Here is a 5,469-nt window from a genome sequence, read left to right on the forward strand (position 1 = left end):
ATACCTAAATGGTGCTAGAGAATTGCTTGGATGTATGGAGGACTACCTGACGGCTTTACGGCGGCTCTACGTGCATCCCTGTGTGAGGCTGACAGGGGAGTTGGGGTCTCAAATTGGCCAGCGACTCCTTTTCAGGGAGCACTGGCCATGCCCCCAGGCCACCTGGAACTGCAGCATTGCCATTTTCCACCATATTTTCGTATTTTTGCAGAGTAAAGCCAGCGGGATCTGGCCCACCCCTCTGCCCCGTCTCCCCAAGCCCTGACCCAGCGGCCTTGTCCCCCACCAGGCATGGGATCACTTCCTTGACCCCACGTCCAAGGAGTGGTGGCTGCACGGGCGCAGGAGGGCTGAGAGGAGCTACTCCACATTCAAGGTCAGGAGGGGCGGCTGTGAGGAGATACCCCTCATCCAAGGTAAGGAGCAGTGGCTGCACTTTACTGGAGCAGCCGTGAAGAGATAGCCCACGTCCAAGGTAAGAGAAACCCAAGTAAGACAGTAGGTGTTGTGAGAGGCGTCAGAGGGCAGACACACAAACCATAATCACAGAAAACTAGTCAGTCTAATCACATGGACCACAGCCTTGTCTAACTCAATGAAACTAAGCCATGCCGTGTGGGGCCACCCAAGATGGGCAGATCATGGTGGAGAGGTCTGACAGAATGTGGTCCATTGGAGAAGGGAATGGCAAACCACTTCAGTATTCTTGCCTTGAGAACCCCATGAACAGTATGAAAAGGCAAAATGATAGGATACTGAAGGAGGAACTCCCCAGGTTGGTAGGTGCCCATATGCTACTGGAGATCAGTGGAGAAATAACTCCAGAAAGAATGAAGGGATGGGGCCAAAGCAAAAACAATACCCAGCTGTGGATGTGACTGGTGGTAGAAGCAAGGTCCAATGCTGTAAAGAGCAATATTGCATAGGAACCTGGAATGTCAGGTCCATGAATCAAGGCAAATAGGAAGTGGTCAAACAGTGAAGTGTCAAAGAGTGAACGTCGACAATCTAGGAATCAGCGAACTGAAATGGACTGGAATGGGTGAATTTAACTCAGATGACCATTATATCTACTACTGTGGGCAGGAATCCCTTAGAAGAAATGCAGTGGCCATCATGGTCAACAAAAGAGTCCGAAATGCAGTACTTGGATGCAATCTCAAAAATGACAAAATGATCTCTGTTCATTTCCAAGGCAAACTATTCAATATCACAGTAATCCAAGTCTATGCCCCAACCAGTAATGCTGAAGAAGTTGAAGTTGAATGGTTCTCTGAAGATCTACAAGACCTTTTAGAGCTAACACCTCAAAAAGATGTCCTTTTCATTATGGGGGACTGGAATGCAAAAGCAGGAAGTCAAGAAACACCTGGAGTAACAGGCAAATGTGGCCTTGGAATACGGAATGAAGCAGGGCAAAGGCTAATAGAGTTTTGTCAAGAGAACGCACTGGTCATAGCAAACATCCTCTTTCAACAACACAAAAGAAGACTCTACACATGGACATCACCAGATGGTCAACACCGAAACCAGATTGATTATATTCTTTGCAGCCAAAGATAGAGAAGCTCTATACAGTCAGCAAAAACAAGACCAGGAGCTGACTGTGGTTCAGATCATGAACTCCTTATTGCCAAATTCAGACTTAAATTGAAGAAAGTAGGGAAAACCACTAGACCATTCAGGTATGACCTAAATAAAATCCCTTATGATTATACAGTGGAAGTGAGAAATAGATTTAAGGGCCTAGATCTGATAGATAGAGTGCCTGATGAACTATGGAATGAGGTTCCTGACATTGTACAGGAGACAGGAATCAAGACCATCCCTGTGGAAAAGAAATGCAAAAAAGCAAAATGGCTGTCTGGGGAGGCCTTACAAATAGCTGTGAAAAGAAGAGAAGCAAAAAGCAAAGGAGAAAAGGAAAGATATAAACATCTAAATGCAGAGTTCCAAAGAATAGCAAGGAGAGATAAGAAAGCCTTCCTCAGCGATCAATGAAAAGAAATAGAGGACAACAATAGAATGGGAAAGACTAGAGATCTCTTCAAGAAAACCGGAGATACCAAAGGAATGTTTCATGCAAAGATGGGCTCGATAAAGGACAAAAATGGTATGGACCTAACAGAAGCAGAAGATATTAAGAAGAGATGGCAAGAATACACAGAAGAACTGTACAAAAAAGATCTTCATGACCAAGATAATCACGATGGTGTGATCACTCACCTATGGCCAGATATCCTGGAATGTGAAGTCAAGTGGGCCTTTGAAAGCATCACTAGGAACAAAGCTAGTGGAGGTGATGGAATTCCAGTTGACCTATTCCAAATCCTGAAAGATGATGCTGTGAAAGTGCTATACTCAATATGCTGACAAATTTGGAAGACTCAGCAGTGGCCACAGGACTGGAAAAGGTCAGTTTGCATTCCAATCCCAAAGAAAGGCAATGCCAAAGAATGCTCAAACTACCACACAATTGCACTCATCTCACACGCTAGTAAAGTAATGCTCAAAATTCTCCAAGCCAGGCTTCAGCAATATGTGAACCATGAACTTCCTGATGTTCAAGCTGGTTTTAGAAAAGGCGGAGGAACCATAGATCAAATTGCCAACATCTGCTGGATCATGGAAAAAGCAAGAGAGTTCCAGAAAAACATCTATCCCTGCTTTATTGACTATGCCAAAGCCTTTGACTACGTGAATCACAATGAACTGTGGAAAATTCTGGAAGAGATGGGAATACCAGATCACCTGACCTGCCTCTTGAGAAACCTATATGCAGGTCAGGAAGCAACAGTTAGAACTGGACATGGAACAACAGACTGGTTCCAAATAGGAAAAGGAGTTCGTCAAGGCTCCTGCTTATTTACCTTATATGCAGAGTACATCATGAGAAACGCGGGCTGGAGGAAGCACAAGCTAGAATCAAGATTGCGAGGAGAAATATCAATAATCTCATATATGCAGATGACACCACCCTTATGGGGAAAGTGAAGAGGAACTAAAAAGCCTCTTGATGAAAGTGAAAGAGGAGAGTGAAAAAGTTGGCTTAAAGCTCAACATTCAGAAAACGAAGATCATGGCATCTGGTCCCATCACTTCATGGGAAATAGATGGGAAACAGTGGAAACAGTGTCAGACTATTTTTTGGGGGCTCCAAAATTACTGCAGATGGTGAGTGCAGCCATGAAATTAAAAGACGTGTACTCCTTGGAAGGAAAGTTATGACCCACCTAGATAGCATATTCAAAAGCAGAGACATTACTTTGCCTACAAAGGTCCGTCTAGTCAAGGCTATGGTTTTTCCACTGGTCATGTATGGATGTGAGAGTTGGACTGTGAAGAAGGCTGAGCGCTGAAGAATTGATGCTTTTGAACTGTGGTGTTGGAGAAGACTCTTGAGAGTCCCTTGGACTGCAAGAAGCTCCAACCAGTCCATTCTGAAGGAGATCAGCCCTGGGATTTCTTTGGAAGGAATTATGCTAAGGCTGAAACTCCAGTACTTTGGCCACCTCATGCGAAGAGTTGACTCATTGGAAAAGACTCTGATGCTGGAAGGAATTGGGGGCAGGAGGAGAAAGGGACGACAGAGGATGAGATGGCTGGATTTCATCACCAACTCGATGGACTTGAGTTTGGGTGAACTGCGGGAGTTGGTGATGGACAGGGAGGCCTGGTGTGCTGCCATTCATGGGGTTGCAAAGAGTCGGACACGACTGAGCGACTGAACTGAACTGATGGAGGACTCTCCCTCCCCGTTCCAATCTAATACACACACTAAAACACACGTTAGAATTGGTGACTAGAACCTTTAAAAGGGACCTTGAACTTTTAACTAATTTGGGGGGCATATACACAGGTGGGTGTATTTTCTAACATAAGTCACAGATTTGCATGTAAGAAGATGCTCATATTCTTTGATTATTGGGGCTGGCTATCTCTTGTTTGAGTATTATATTATCCTCCAAACTGGTCTTTCTGATGTCACCTTTGCCACCTGTCCCAATCTCATTTTCACATAGCAGCCAGAAGAATTACTTAAAAATGTAAAATACCACTTGTTCTCCCCTTCTTTTACTCTGTCCAGCCACTCAGGTTTTCTCACTATTCTGCAAACACACTAAACACATCTCCCCAGGCCCTTTGCACTTGCCCTTGCCTTGCCTGAAATATTCTTTCAGATTCTGACACGCTTGACTCATTTCATTCAGGCCTCTGCTCAAATGCCCCTTATCAGGAAGGAGTACTCTAATGAGACTATTGAAAACAGCATCCACTTCATTTTTCATTCTCCTTACTTTGTTTCATTTGTTTTCATAATATTTATCCCTGTTTGATATATTATATTTTTATTTATTTCCTTTTCTCATTCTTTCCCCCTTCCTTCCCTCCAGTATTAAGTCTATGAGAATTCTGGGCTATTCTTTGCTGTATCTCTGACACTTAAAACAATTCTAAGTCAGACTTCCTGGAACTGAACTCTGTGACTAGTGCACAGGAGATTTCCTAGGGCTTGTTCATAGGAGTAGCAAGTGAAATGAAGTGTGATGGGATAGAGGTAGATGTAGAACTGATTGGTAATTGCAGCAACGTCATGGCCTCAGATCTGGGATGGCCCTTGGGTTGCCCTGAATTAAGGCAAGGAGGTTAAACTTCAGAAATGAGCAGTCATTGGAGGTGGGTTGCTACTGGAGAAGGAACAGAATTCTGGGCAAGGCCTCTTCCTTCTGTGAAATTCTCTGAGCAATTCTCATAAAGGGACTCCGCTTAAAGCTCTAAGTAGCCAGTATTCTCAAGCAGCTCGTGGTCCTGAAGAAGGAGGAGAGCTGGTATCCCACAGCACCCTCTCCACGTGCTGAATACCTGGGTATTGAAAGCTTGGCTGTGACACTACTCTCCATCTGAGGTGTCTTCTGTTCTGTTCCAGTGCTGTCAACCCTGAGAACTCGGTGCATGCTGTGACTCCCTGCTTACTACCAAGCAGCCACTTGCAGCAGCTTCCCAAGGTCAGGAGATGGAGAGGGTCCGCTGAGGCCTTGTCTCAGAAGTCAGAGCTGGCCTTCAGCTTTGGGAAGCTGATATCAGGCCTGAAAGTGAGAGGTATTTCTACTCTGTGTCCTTGGGGACAAAAGCAAGAAAAGAATATTTACTAAGAAAGACAATCCATGTCTTTGGGGCAAATCTTTCCCAAATTTGTAAGAATGAATAAGAAATCATTACATTTGATATAAAACAACTGAAAAGTCTATGATTTTAAGTCATATCACACCATAAACTGATTTTCAGTGTCTCAAATCTCAAAAATTTATGCCTCCTGGATTACTCAAAGCAACAAAGTTGTTATTCATCCATTCATTCACTAAGTCATCTATCTGTTCAGTCACTCATTGACTCAACAATCTTTTTTTAAATGTCAAAATGAATTCTAGGTGGATGGTGAATATACAAAACTAAAATATTAACTTCTTT

This window comes from Bos mutus, chromosome 7, assembly GCF_027580195.1.
Source record: "Bos mutus isolate GX-2022 chromosome 7, NWIPB_WYAK_1.1, whole genome shotgun sequence".
NCBI lineage: Eukaryota > Metazoa > Chordata > Mammalia > Artiodactyla > Bovidae > Bos > Bos mutus.